Below are 15596 nucleotides of genomic sequence, written 5' to 3'. Positions count from 1 at the left end.
GTGGCAGCGCCCTACAAGCAAACCAAAAATGAAACCAATGCGACCACTGAAATTACAGCTGGGTCATGTTATAGAGAGGTACGCTGAAATTGAAAGGTCAGCACAAATGGTCAAAATCCGACATTTTCTCACCTTTCTGCCCGTTCGCAGCTTAGAAATATGACAATGACCATCCTCATCTCGTTGGTTAGCTGGACATAGACAAGAGCACCATGAAAAAGAGTCACATTTCTCTAAAGAACTCGCCCAGGGCTGCTGAAAGCTGAAAAAGAACCTATCTAGAAGTTTGGGGCTTTTACCCGTGAATCTTCACTTTGCGACTAAACTATTCACAGCAGTGCCACATTTTCTGGGTCAATGAATGCGGGTGCCAGCGCCCTACAAGCAAACCAAAAATGAAACCAATGCAACCACTGAAATTACAGCTGGGTCATGTTATAGAGAGGTACGTTGAAATTGGAAGGTCTGCACAAATGGTCAAAATCCGACATTTTCTCACCTTTCTGCCCGTTCGCAGCTTAGAAAATGACAATGACCATGCTCATCTCGTTGGTTAGCTGGACATAGATAAAAGCACCATGAAAAAGAGTCACATTTCTCTAAAGAACTCGCCCAGGGCTGCTGAAAGCTGAAAAAGAACCTATCTAGAAGTTTGGGGCTTTTTACAAGTGAAACTTCACTTTGCGACTAAACTATTCACAGCAGTGCCAAATTTTCTGGGTCACTGATTCTGGCTGCCAGCGCCCTACAAGCAAACCAAAAATGAAACCAATGCGACCGCTGACATTACAGCTGGGTCATGTTATAGAGAGGTACGTTGAAATTGGAAGGGCAGCACAAATGGTCAAAATCCGACATTTTCTCACCTTTCTGCCCGTTCGCAGCTTAGAAAATGACAATGACCATCCTCATCTCGTTGGTTAGCTGGACATAGACAAGAGCACCATGAAAAAGAGCCACATTTCTCTAAAGAACTCGCCCAGGGCTGCTGAAAGCTGGAAAAGAACCTATCTAGAAGTCTGGGGCTTTTGACCCGTGAATCTTCACTTTGCGACTAAAGTATTCACAGCAGTGCCAAAATTTCTGGGTCACTGAATGCGGGTGCTAGCGCCCTACAAGCAAACCAAAAATCCAATCAATGCGACCGCTGACATTACAGCTGGGTCATGTTATAGAGAGGTACGTTAAAATTGAAAGGTCAGCACAAATGGTCAAAATCCGAAATTTTTTCACCTTTCTGCCCGTTCGCAGCTCAGAAAATGACAATGACCATCCTCATCTCGTTGTGTAGCTGGACATAGACAAGAGCACCAAGAAAAAGACACACATTTCTCTAAATAACTCGCCCAGGGCTGCTGAAAGCTGAAAAAGAACCTATCTAGAAGTTTGGGGCTTTTTACCCGTGATTCTTCACTTTGCGACTAAACTATTCACAGCAGTGCCAAATTTTTAGGGTCACTGATTGTGGGTGCCAGCGCCCTACAAGCAAACCAAATATGAAACCAATGCGACCGCTGACATTACAGCTGGGTCATGTTATAGAGAGGTACGTTGAAATTGAAAGGTCAGCACAAATGGTCAAAATCCGACATTTTCTCACCTTTCTGCACGTTCGCAGCTTACAAAATGACAATGACCATGCTCATCTCGTTGGTTAGCTGGACATAGAAAATAGAACCATGAAAAAGAGCCACATTTCTCTAAAGAACTCACCGAGGGCTGCTGAAAGCTGAAAAAGAACCTATCTACTTCCTCCGCGTCATCGAAATTGTCGCAGTTTGACTTTTGATATAAAACGGGGTATTTACTCACCAGCACTCGTACCACAGGTAAGGAATCGGACATAGGCGATGGTCATCAGTATAGGGTGACGGCAAAGTTCTATTTTCTGTTATTGGAAGCTGGAATTTTTGAACTAAACGCAATTTCTTCGCTGATGTCGCTGCGGTGGTAATTTCGACTCGCTGAGATCAGTCAGGCGTTGCAGCCTGCACATTTCTCGTGCTTATGGCCATTCACTCAAGCCTCATCACTGTTTTACCTTAGCTGGGGTGCGAATGACTTCGTGGAACAAGTGGCAGCGCTTGGAGAAACATCGAGGGGTCAGCAAACTAAATGCCTGCAACAGCGATAAAATTTGTCGCTCTGGCCGAGACACTCAGTACATGATTGTACCTGCAAGAGCCGTGTAGACTCTACATGTAGTGCTAGTGATGCACGCGCAGGTGCCGTACCATGGTATACCAGTGAATCAGGGCCGGGCAGTGATGCTGAAAAAGAGGGCGCGCTGGACGTGATAGTACACTTACCTGCATGAGCTGTGACCAAACAGCTAAAATAAATGGGCATGCCACGGCTAAAAAAAGTTCATTTCAAGATCGAGGTGATTCCGCCGACGGTAATCAACCGACCTCGCAACGATCGTGTATTCTTGCTAGGCTTCGTTGGTGGTGAAGTAGAAATCATCCAGAGCTAGCAGACGACAAGCATAGCAGCTCTTGTCCTGTGGAGAAAGTCAAAGCGTTTGAGATGAGGCGCGACCAACTTTCAACCTTCCTTGAAATATTTCGGAACGATATTTTTGCGTCCATTGACATCAGCGACGACGAGGACTTCATCTCTGCATGCAAACTCTCAGTCCAACTGTCCTGGAACGTTACTCTAGGCTTCAGACTATCATTCTGTGTAATATGTTTTGAATGGCTTAGCTTATGGAGTTGTCAGTAACAAGTGACAAGTCACTAGTCAAACTGCGACAATTTCGATGACGCGGAGGAAGTAGAAGTTTGGGGCTTTTTACCCGTGAATCTTCACTTTGCGACTAAACTATTCACAGCAGTGCCAAATTTTCTCGGTCACTGAATGCGGGTGCCAGCGCCCTACAAGCAAACCAAAAATGAAACCAATGCGACCACTGAAAATACAGCTGGGTCATGTTATAGAGAGATACGTTGAAATTGAAAGGTCAGCACAAATGGTCAAAATCCGACATTTTCTCACCTTTCTGCCCGTTCGCAGCTCAGAAAATGACAATGACCATCCTCATCTCATTGTGTAGCTGGACATAGACAAGAGCATCAAGAAAAAGACCCACATTTCTCTAAATAACTCGCCCAGGGCTGCTGAAAGCTGAAAAAGAACCTATCTACAAGTTTGGGGCTTTTTACCCGTGATTCTTCACTTTGCGACTAAACTATTCACAGCAGTGCCAAATTTTTAGGGTCACTGATTGTGGGTGCCAGCGCCCTACAAGCAAACCAAATATGAAACCAATGCGACCGCTGACATTACAGCTGGGTCATGTTATAGAGAGGTACGTTGAAATTGAAAGGTCAGCACAAATGGTCAAAATCCGACATTTTCTCACCTTTCTGCACGTTCGCAGCTTACAAAATGACAATGACCATGCTCATCTCGTTGGTTAGCTGGACATAGAAAATAGAACCATGAAAAAGAGCCACATTTCTCTAAAGAACTCACCGAGGGCTGCTGAAAGCTGAAAAAGAACCTATCTACTTCCTCCGCGTCATCGAAATTGTCGCAGTTTGACTTTTGATATAAAACGGGGTATTTACTCACCAGCACTCGTACCACAGGTAAGGAATCGGACATAGGCGATGGTCATCAGTATAGGGTGACGGCAAAGTTCTATTTTCTGTTATTGGAAGCTGGAATTTTTGAACTAAACGCAATTTCTTCGCTGATGTCGCTGCGGTGGTAATTTCGACTCGCTGAGATCAGTCAGGCGTTGCAGCCTGCACATTTCTCGTGCTTATGGCCATTCACTCAAGCCTCATCACTGTTTTACCTTAGCTGGGGTGCGAATGACTTCGTGGAACAAGTGGCAGCGCTTGGAGAAACATCGAGGGGTCAGCAAACTAAATGCCTGCAACAGCGATAAAATTTGTCGCTCTGGCCGAGACACTCAGTACATGATTGTACCTGCAAGAGCCGTGTAGACTCTACATGTAGTGCTAGTGATGCACGCGCAGGTGCCGTACCATGGTATACCAGTGAATCAGGGCCGGGCAGTGATGCTGAAAAAGAGGGCGCGCTGGACGTGATAGTACACTTACCTGCATGAGCTGTGACCAAACAGCTAAAATAAATGGGCATGCCACGGCTAAAAAAAGTTCATTTCAAGATCGAGGTGATTCCGCCGACGGTAATCAACCGACCTCGCAACGATCGTGTATTCTTGCTAGGCTTCGTTGGTGGTGAAGTAGAAATCATCCAGAGCTAGCAGACGACAAGCATAGCAGCTCTTGTCCTGTGGAGAAAGTCAAAGCGTTTGAGATGAGGCGCGACCAACTTTCAACCTTCCTTGAAATATTTCGGAACGATATTTTTGCGTCCATTGACATCAGCGACGACGAGGAATTCATCTCTGCATGCAAACTCTCAGTCCAACTGTCCTGGAACGTTACTCTAGGCTTCAGACTATCATTCTGTGTAATATGTTTTGAATGGCTTAGCTTATGGAGTTGTCAGTAACAAGTGACAAGTCACTAGTCAAACTGCGACAATTTCGATGACGCGGAGGAAGTAGAAGTTTGGGGCTTTTTACCCGTGAATCTTCACTTTGCGACTAAACTATTCACAGCAGTGCCAAATTTTCTCGGTCACTGAATGCGGGTGCCAGCGCCCTACAAGCAAACCAAAAATGAAACCAATGCGACCACTGAAAATACAGCTGGGTCATGTTATAGAGAGATACGTTGAAATTGAAAGGTCAGCACAAATGGTCAAAATCCGACATTTTCTCACCTTTCTGCCCGTTCGCAGCTCAGAAAATGACAATGACCATCCTCATCTCATTGTGTAGCTGGACATAGACAAGAGCATCAAGAAAAAGACCCACATTTCTCTAAATAACTCGCCCAGGGCTGCTGAAAGCTGAAAAAGAACCTATCTACAAGTTTGGGGCTTTTTACCCGTGATTCTTCACTTTGCGACTAAACTATTCACAGTAGTGCCAAATTTTTAGGGTCACTGATTGTGAGTGCAAGCGCCCTAAAAGCAAATCAAAAATGAAACCAATGCGACCGCTGACATTACAGCTGGGTCATGTTATAGAGAGGTACGTTGAAATTGAAAGGTCAGCACAAATGGTCAAAATCCGACATTTTCTCACCTTTCAGCCCGTTCGCAGCTTAGAAAATGACAATGACAATCCTCATCTCGTTGTGTAGCTGGACATAGACAAGAGCACCAAGAAAAAGACCCACATTTCTCATAAGAACTCGCCCAGGGCTGCTGAAAGCTGAAAAAGAACCTATCTAGAAGTTTGGGGCTTTTTACCCGTGAATCTTCACTTTGCGACTAAACTATTCACAGCAGTGCCAAATTTTTAGGGTCACTGATTGTGGGTGCCAGCGCCCAACAAGCAAACCAAATATGAAACCAATGCGACCGCTGACATTACAGCTGGGTCATGTTATAGAGAGGTACGTTGAAATTCAAAGGTCAGCACAAATGGTCAAAATCCGACATTTTCTCACCTTTCTGCCCGTTCGCAGCTCAGAAAATGACAATGACCATCCTCATCTCGTTGTGTAGCTGGACATAGACAAGAGCACCAAGAAAAAGACTCACATTTTCTAAAGAACTCGCCCAGGGCTGCTGAAAGCTGAAAAAGAACCTATCTAGAAGTTCGGGGCTTTTTACCCGTGAATCTTCACTTTGCGACTAAACTATTCACAGCAGTGCCAAATTTTCTGGGTCACTGAATGCGGGTGCCAGCGCCCTACAAGCAAACCAAAAATGAAACCAATGCGACCACTGACATTACAGCTGGGTCATGTTATAGAGAGGTACGTTGAAATTGAAAGGTCAGCACAAATGGTCAAAATCCGACATTTTCTCACCTTTCTGCCCGTTCGTAGCTCAGAAAAGGACAATGACCATCCTCATCTCGTTGTGTAGCTGAACATAGACATGAGCACCAAGAAATAGACCCACATTTCTCTAAAGAACTCGCCCAGGGCTGCTGAAAGCTGAAAAAGAACCTATCTAGAAGTTTGGGGCTTTTTACCCGTGAATCTTCACTTTGCGACTAAACTATTCACAGCAGTGCCAAATTTTCTGTGTTACTGAATGCGGGTGGCAGCGCCCTACATGCAAACCGAAAATGAAACAAATGCGACCACTGAAATTACAGCTGGGTCATGTTATAGAGAGGTACGTTGAAATTGAAAGGTCAGCACAAATGGTCAAAATCCGACATTTTCTCACCTTTCTGCCAGTTCGCAGCTCAAAAAATAAAAATGACCATCCTCATCTCGTTGTGTAGCTGGAGATGGACAAGAGCACCAAGAAAAAGACTCACATTTCTTCAAAGAACTCGCCCAGGGCTGCTGAAAGCTGAAAAAGAACCTATCTAGAAGTTTGGGGCTTTTTACCCGTGAATCTTCACTTTGCTACTAAACTATTCACAGGAGTGCCAATTTTTCTGAGTCACTGAATTCGGGTGCCAGCGCCCTACAAGCAAACCAAAAATGAAACCAATGCGACCACTGAAATTACAGCTGGGTCATGTTATAGAGAGGTACGTTGAAATTGAAAGGTCAGCACAAATGGTCAAAATCCGACATTTTCTCACCTTTCTGCCCGTTCGCAGCTCAGAAAATGACAATGACCATCCTCATCTCGTTGTGTAGCTGGACATAGAAAATAGCACCATGAAAAAGAGCCACATTTCTCTAAAGAACTCGCCCAGGGCTGCTGAAAGCTGAAAAATAACCTATCTAGAAGTTTGGGGCTTTTTACCCGTGAATCTTCACTTTGCGACTCAACTATTCACAGCAGTGCCAAATTTTCTGTGTTACTGAATGCGGGTGGCAGCACCCTACATGCAAACCAAAAATGAAACCAATGCGACCGCTGACATTACAGCTGGGTCATGTTACAGAGAGGTACGTTGAAATTGAAAGGTCAGCACAAATGGTCAAAATCCGACATTTTCTCACCGTTCTGCCCGTTCGCAGCTCAGAAAATGACAATGACCATCCTCATAACGTTGTGTAGCTGGACATAGACAAGAGCACCAAGAAAAAGACCCACATTTCCGTAAAGAACTCGCCCAGGGCTGCTGAAAGCTGAAAAAGAACCTATCTAGAAGTTTGGGGCTTTTTACCCGTGAATCTTCACTTTGCGACTAAACTATTTACAGCAGTGCCAAATTTTCTGGGTCAATGAATGGGGGTGCCAGCGCCCTAAAAGCAAACCAAAAATCAAATCAATGCGACCACTGACATTACAGCTGGTTCATGTTATAGAGAGGTACGTTGAAATTGAAAGGTCAGCACAAATGGTCAAAATCCGACATTTTCTCACCTTTCTGCCCGTTCGCAGCTCAGAAAATGACAATGACCATCCTCATCTCATTGTGTAGCTGGACATAGCAAATAGCACCATGAAAAAGAGTCACATTTCTCTAAAGGACTCGCCCAGGGCTGCTGAAAGCTGAAAAAGAACCTATCTAGAAGTTTGGGGCTTTTTACCCGTGAATCTTCACTTTGCGACTAAACTATTCACAGCAGTGCCAAATTTTCTAGGTCACTTAATGCGGGTGCCAGCGCCCTACAAGTAAACCAAAAATGAAACCAATGCGACCAATGAAATTACAGCTGGGTCATGTTATAGAGAGGTACGTTGAAATTGAAAGGTCAGCACAAATGGTCAAAATCCGACATTTTCTCACCTTTCTGCCCGTTCGCAGCTTAGAAAATGACAATGACAATCCTCATCTCGTTGTGTAGCTGGACATAGACAAGAGCACCAAGAAAAAGACCCCTATTTCTCTAAAGAACTCGCCCAGGGCTGCTGAAAGCTGAAAAAGAACCTATCTAGAAGTTTGGGGCTTTTTTACCCGTGAATCTTCACTTTGCGACTAAACTATTCACAGCAGTGCCAAATTTTTAGAATCACTGATTGTGGGTGCCGGCGCCCAACAAGCAAACCAAATATGAAACCAATGCGACCGCTGACATTACAGCTGGGTCATGTTATAGAGAGGTACGTTGAAATTGGAAGGTCAGCACAAATGGTCAAAATCCGACATTTTCTCACCTTTCTGCACGTTCGCAGCTTAGAAAATGACAATGACCATCCTCATCTCGTTGGTTAGCTGGACATAGACAAGAGCACCATGAAAAAGCACCACATTTCTCTAAAGAACTCGCCCAGGGCTGCTGAAAGCTGAAAAAGAACCTATCTAGAAGTTTGGGGCTTTTTACCCGTGAATCTTCACTTTGCGACTAAACTATTCACAGCAGTGCCAAATTTTCTGGGTCACTGAATGCGGGTGCCAGCGCCCTACAAGCAAACCAAAAATCAAACCAATGCGACCACTGAAATTACACCTGGGTCATGTTATAGAGAGGTACGTTGAAATTCAAAGGTCAGCACAAATGGGCAAAATCCGACATTTTCTCACCTTTCTGCCCGTTCGCAGCTCAGAAAATGACAATGACCATCCTCATCTCGTTGTGTAGCTGGACATAGCAAATAGCACCATGAAAAAGAGTCACATTTCTCCAAAAGAACTCGCCCAGGGCTGCTGAAAGCTGAAAAAACCTATCTAGAAGTTTGGGGCTTTTTACCCGTGAATCTTCACTTTGCGACTAAACTATTCACAGCAGTGCCAAATTTTCTGGGTCACTGAATGCGGGTGCCAGCGCCCTACAAGCAAACCAAAAATGAAGCCAATGCGACCAATGAAATTACAGCTAGGTCATGTTATAGAGAGGTACGTTGAAATTGAAAGGTCAGCACAAATGGTCAAAATCCGACATTTTCTCACCTTTCTGCCCGTTCGCAGCTTAAAAAATGACAATGACCATCCTCATCTCGTTGTGTAGCTGGACATAGACAAGAGCACCAAGAAAAAGACCCACATTTCTCTAAAGAACCCCGTCCACGGCTGCTGAAAGCTGAAAAAGAACCTATCTAGAAGTTTGGGGCTTTTTACCCGTGAATCTTCACTTTGCGACTCAACTATTCACAGCAGTGCCAAATTTTCTGTGTTACTGAATGCGGGCGCCAGCGCCCTACAAGCAAACCAAAATGAAACCAATGTGACCACTGAAAATACAGCTGGGTCATGTTATAGAGAGGTATGTTGAAATTGAAAGGTCAGCACAAATGGTCAAAATCCGACATTTTCTCACTTTTCTGCCCGTTCGCAGCTTAGAAAATGACAATGACCATCCTCATCTCGTTGTGTAGCTGGACATAGAAAAAAGCACCATGAAAAAGAGCCACATTTCTCTAAAGAACTCGCCCAGGGCTGCTGAAAGCTGAAAAAGAACCTATCTAGAAGTTTGGGGCTTTTTACCCGTGAATCTTCACTTTGCGACTAAACTATTCACAGCAGTGCCAAATTTTCTAGGTCACTGAATGCGGGTGCCAGCGCCCTACAAGCAAACCAAAAATGAAACCAATGCGAGCACTTAAATTACAGCTGGGTCATGTTATAGAGAGGTACGTTGAAATTGAAAGGTCAGCACAAATGGTCAAAATCCGACATTTTCTCACCGTTCTGCCCGTTCGCAGCTCAGAAAATGACAATGACCATCCTCATCTGGTTGTGTAGCTGGACATAGACAAGAGCACCAAGAAAAAGACCCACATTTCCGTAAAGAACTCGCCCAGGGCTGCTAAAAGCTGAAAAAGAACCTATCTAGAAGTTTGGGGCTTTTTACCCGTGAATCTTCACTTTGCGACTAAACTATTCACAGCAGTGCCAAATTTTCTGGGTCACTGAATGCGGGTGCCAGCGCCCTACAAGCAAACCAAAAATGAAACCAATGCGACCACTGAAATTACCGCTGGGTCATGTTATAGAGAGGTACGTTGAAATTGAAAGGTCAGCACAAATGGTCAAAATCCGACATTTTCTCACCTTTCTGCCCGTTCGCAGCTTAGAAAATGACAATGACCATGCTCATCTCGTTGGTTAGCTGGACATAGATAAAAGCACCATGAAAAAGAGTCACATTTCTCTAAAGAACTCGCCCAGGGCTGCTGAAAGCTGAAAAAGAACCTATCTAGAAGTTTGGGGCTTTTTACCCGTGAATCTTCACTTTGCGACTAAACTATTCACAGCAGTGCCAAATTTTTTGGGTCACTGATTGTGGGTGCCAGCGCCCTACAAGCAAACCAAATATGAAACCAATGCGACCGCTGACATTACAGCTGGGTCATGTTATAGAGAGGTACGTTGAAATTGGAAGGTCAGCACAAATGGTCAAAATCCGACATTTTCTCACCTTTCTGCAGGTTCGCAGCTTAGAAAATGACAATGAACATCCTCATCTCGTTGGTTAGCTGGACATAGAAAATAGCACCATGAAAAAGAGCCACATTTCTCTAAAGAACTCACCCAGGGCTGCTGAAAGCTGAAAAAGAACCTATCTAGAAGTTTGGGGCTTTTTACCCGTGAATCTTCACTTTGCGACTAAACTATTCACAGCAGTGCCAAATTTTCTGGGTCACTGAATGCGGGCGCCAGCGCCCTACAAGCAAACCAAAAATGAAACCAATGCGACCACTGAAAATACAGCTGGGTCATGTTATAGAGAGGTACGTTGAAATTGAAAGGTCAGCACAAATGGTCAAAATCCGACATTTTCTCACTTTTCTGCCCGTTCGCAGCTCAGAAAATGACAATGACCATCCTCATCTCGTTGTGTAGCTGGACATAGAAAAAAGCACCATGAAAAAGAGCCACATTTCTCTAAAGAACTCGCCCAGGGCTGCTGAAAGCTGAAAAAGAACCTATCTAGAAGTTTGGGGCTTTTTACCCGTGAATCTTCACTTTGCGACTAAACTATTCACAGCAGTGCCAAATTTTTTGGGTCACTGATTGTGGGTGCCAGCGCCCTACAAGCAACCCAAATATGAAACCAATGCGACCGCTGACATTACAGCTGGGTCATGTTATAGGGAGGTACGTTGAAATTGGAAGGTCAGCACAAATGGTCAAAATCCGACATTTTCTCACCTTTCTGCACGTTCGCAGCTTAGAAAATGACAATGACCATCCTCATCTCGTTGGTTAGCTGGACATAGAAAATAGCACTATGAAAAAGAGCCACATTTCTCTAAAGAACTCACCCAGGGCTGCTGAACGCTGAAAAAGAACCTATCTAGAAGTTTGGGGCTTTTTACCCGTGAATCTTCACTTTGCGACTAAACTATTCACAGCAGTGCCAAATTTTCTGGGTCAATGAATGCGGGTGCCAGCGCCCTAAAAGCAAACCAAAAATCAAATCAATGCGACCACTGACATTACAGCTGGTTCATGTTATAGAGAGGTACGTTGAAATTGAAAGGTCAGCACAAATGGTCAAAATCCGACATTTTCTCACCTTTCTGCCCGTTCGCAGCTCAGAAAATGACAATGACCATGCTCATCTCGTTGTGTAGCTGGACATAGCAAATAGCACCATGAAAAAGAGCCACATTTCTCTAAAGAACTCGCCCAGGGCTGCTGAAAGCTGAAAAAGAACCTATCTAGAAGTTTGGGGCTTTTTACCCGTGAATCTTCACTTTGCGACTAAACTATTCACAGCAGTGCCAAATTTTCTGGGTCACTGAATGCGGGTGCCAGCGCCCTACAAGCAAACTAAAAATGAAACCAATGCGACCAATGAAATTACAGCTGGGTCATGTTATAGAGAGGTACGTTGAAATTGAAAGGTCAGCATAAATGGTCAAAATCCGACATTTTCTCACCTTTCTGCCCGTTCGCAGCTTAGAAAATGACAATGACAATCCTCATCTCGTTGTGTAGCTGGACATAGACAAGAGCACCAAGAAAAAGACCCACATTTCTCTAAAGAACTCGTCCAGGGCTGCTGAAAGCTGAAAAAGAACCTATCTAGAAGTTTGGGGCTTTTTACCCGTGAATCTTCACTTTGCGACTAAACTATTCACAGCAGTGCCAAATTTTCTGGGTCACTGAATGCGGGTGCCAGCGCCCTACAAGCAAACCAAAAATGAAACCAATGCGACCACTGAAATTACCGCTGGGTCATGTTATAGAGAGGTACGTTGAAATTGAAAGGTCAGCACAAATGGTCAAAATCCGACATTTTCTCACCTTTCTGCCCGTTCGCAGCTTAGAAAATGACAATGACCATGCTCATCTCGTTGGTTAGCTGGACATAGATAAAGCACCATGAAAAAGAGTCACATTTCTCAAAAGAACTCGCCCAGGGCTGCTGAAAGCTGAAAAAGAACCTATCTAGAAGTTTGGGGCTTTTTACCCGTGAATCTTCACTTTGCGACTAAACTATTCACAGCAGTGCCAAATTTTTTGGGTCACTGATTGTGGGTGCCAGCGCCCTACAAGCAAACCAAATATGAAACCAATGCGACCGCTGACATTACAGCTGGGTCATGTTATAGAGAGGTACGTTGAAATTGGAAGGTCAGCACAAATGGTCAAAATCCGACATTTTCTCACCTTTCTGCACGTTCGCAGCTTAGAAAATGACAATGAACATCCTCATCTCGTTGTGTAGCTGGACATAGCAAATAGCACCATGAAAAAGAGCCACATTTCTCTAAAGAACTCGCCCAGGGCTGCTGAAAGCTGAAAAAGAACCTATCTAGAAGTTTGGGGCTTTTTACCCGTGAATCTTCACTTTGCGACTAAACTATTCACAGCAGTGCCAAATTTTCTGGGTCACTGAATGCGGGTGCCAGCGCCCTACAAGCAAACTAAAAATGAAACCAATGCGACCAATGAAATTACAGCTGGGTCATGTTATAGAGAGGTACGTTGAAATTGAAAGGTCAGCATAAATGGTCAAAATCCGACATTTTCTCACCTTTCTGCCCGTTCGCAGCTTAGAAAATGACAATGACAATCCTCATCTCGTTGTGTAGCTGGACATAGACAAGAGCACCAAGAAAAAGACCCACATTTCTCTAAAGAACTCGTCCAGGGCTGCTGAAAGCTGAAAAAGAACCTATCTAGAAGTTTGGGGCTTTTTACCCGTGAATCTTCACTTTGCGACTAAACTATTCACAGCAGTGCCAAATTTTCTGGGTCACTGAATGCGGGTGCCAGCGCCCTACAAGCAAACCAAAAATGAAACCAATGCGACCACTGAAATTACCGCTGGGTCATGTTATAGAGAGGTACGTTGAAATTGAAAGGTCAGCACAAATGGTCAAAATCCGACATTTTCTCACCTTTCTGCCCGTTCGCAGCTTAGAAAATGACAATGACCATGCTCATCTCGTTGGTTAGCTGGACATAGATAAAGCACCATGAAAAAGAGTCACATTTCTCAAAAGAACTCGCCCAGGGCTGCTGAAAGCTGAAAAAGAACCTATCTAGAAGTTTGGGGCTTTTTACCCGTGAATCTTCACTTTGCGACTAAACTATTCACAGCAGTGCCAAATTTTTTGGGTCACTGATTGTGGGTGCCAGCGCCCTACAAGCAAACCAAATATGAAACCAATGCGACCGCTGACATTACAGCTGGGTCATGTTATAGAGAGGTACGTTGAAATTGGAAGGTCAGCACAAATGGTCAAAATCCGACATTTTCTCACCTTTCTGCACGTTCGCAGCTTAGAAAATGACAATGAACATCCTCATCTCGTTGGTTAGCTGGACATAGAAAATAGCACCATGAAAAAGAGCCACATTTCTCTAAAGAACTCACCCAGGGCTGCTGAAAGCTGAAAAAGAACCTATCTAGAAGTTTGGGGCTTTTTACCCGTGAATCTTCACTTTGCGACTAAACTATTCACAGCAGTGCCAAATTTTCTGGGTCACTGAATGCGGGCGCCAGCGCCCTACAAGCAAACCAAAAATGAAACCAATGTGACCACTGAAAATACAGCTGGGTCATGTTATAGAGAGGTACGTTGAAATTGAAAGGTCAGCACAAATGGTCAAAATCCGACATTTTCTCACTTTTCTGCCCGTTCGCAGCTCAGAAAATGACAATGACCATCCTCATCTCGTTGTGTAGCTGGACATAGAAAAAAGCACCATGAAAAAGAGCCACATTTCTCTAAAGAACTCGCCCAGGGCTGCTGAAAGCTGAAAAAGAACCTATCTAGAAGTTTGGGGCTTTTTACCCGTGAATCTTCACTTTGCGACTAAACTATTCACAGCAGTGCCAAATTTTCTAGGTCACTGAATGCGGGTGCCAGCGCACTACAAGCAAACCAAAAATGAAACCAATGCGAGCACTAAAATTACAGCTGGGTCATGTTATAGAGAGGTACGTTGAAATTGAAAGGTCAGCACAAATGGTCAAAATCCGACATTTTCTCACCGTTCTGCCCGTTCGCAGCTCAGAAAATGACAATGACCATCCTCATCTGGTTGTGTAGCTGGACATAGACAAGAGCACCAAGAAAAAGACCCACATTTCCGTAAAGAACTCGCCCAGGGCTGCTAAAAGCTGAAAAAGAACCTATCTAGAAGTTTGGGGCTTTCTACCCGTGAATCTTCACTTTGCGACTAAACTATTCACAGCAGTGCCAAATTTTCTGGGTCACTGAATGCGGGTGCCAGCGCCCTACAAGCAAACCAAAAATGAAACCAATGCGACCACTGAAATTACCGCTGGGTCATGTTATAGAGAGGTACGTTGAAATTGAAAGGTCAGCACAAATGGTCAAAATCCGACATTTTCTCACCTTTCTGCCCGTTCGCAGCTTAAAAAATGACAATGACTATGCTCATCTCGTTGTTAAGCTGGACATAGATAAAAGCACCATGAAAAAGAGTCACATTTCTCTAAAGAACTCGCCCAGGGCTGCTGAAAGCTGAAAAAGAACCTATCTAGAAGTTTGGGGCTTTTTACCCGTGAATCTTCACTTTGCGACTAAACTATTCACAGCAGTGCCAAATTTTTTGGGTCACTGATTGTGGGTGCCAGCGCCCTACAAGCAAACCAAATATGAAACCAATGCGACCGCTGACATTACAGCTGGGTCATGTTATAGAGAGGTACGTTGAAATTGGAAGGTCAGCACAAATGGTCAAAATCCGACATTTTCTCACCTTTCTGCACGTTCGCAGCTTAGAAAATGACAATGAACATCCTCATCTCGTTGGTTAGCTGGACATAGAAAATAGCACCATGAAAAAGAGCCACATTTCTCTAAAGAACTCACCCAGGGCTGCTGAAAGCTGAAAAAGAACCTATCTAGAAGTTTGGGGCTTTTTACCCGTGAATCTTCACTTTGCGACTAAACTATTCACAGCAGTGCCAAATTTTCTGGGTCACTGAATGCGGGCGCCAGCGCCCTACAAGCAAACCAAAAATGAAACCAATGCGACCACTGAAAATACAGCTGGGTCATGTTATAGAGAGGTACGTTGAAATTGAAAGGTCAGCACAAATGGTCAAAATCCGACATTTTCTCACTTTTCTGCCCGTTCGCAGCTCAGAAAATGACAATGACCATCCTCATCTCGTTGTGTAGCTGGACATAGAAAAAAGCACCATGAAAAAGAGCCACATTTCTCTAAAGAACTCGCCCAGGGCTGCTGAAAGCTGAAAAAGAACCTATCTAGAAGTTTGGGGCTTTTTACCCGTGAATCTTCACTTTGCGAC

At 44.2% G+C, this 15596-nt stretch overlaps 2 long non-coding RNA genes across 2 annotated transcripts in view; both read right to left on the bottom strand.

Moving 5' to 3' along the window:
• The window catches only part of LOC135806975 (uncharacterized), a 181266-nt gene that overhangs the window by 106717 nt on the left and 58953 nt on the right, over nt 1–15596 (bottom strand). The window lies entirely within an intron of this gene.
• Nucleotides 14674–15466, bottom strand: LOC135807130 (uncharacterized). The gene is made up of 3 exons (XR_010551479.1): nt 15408–15466; nt 15041–15098; nt 14674–14731 (listed from the first exon to the last, which is right to left on the bottom strand). It is a non-coding gene; the product is annotated as an uncharacterized LOC135807130 (long non-coding RNA).

This window comes from Sycon ciliatum, chromosome 1 (assembly GCF_964019385.1).
Source record: "Sycon ciliatum chromosome 1, ocSycCili1.1, whole genome shotgun sequence".
NCBI classification, from domain to species: Eukaryota; Metazoa; Porifera; class Calcarea; order Leucosolenida; family Sycettidae; genus Sycon; species Sycon ciliatum.
Note: the sequence above shows the minus strand (reverse complement) of the source record. Positions and strands in the feature narration are given on the sequence as shown.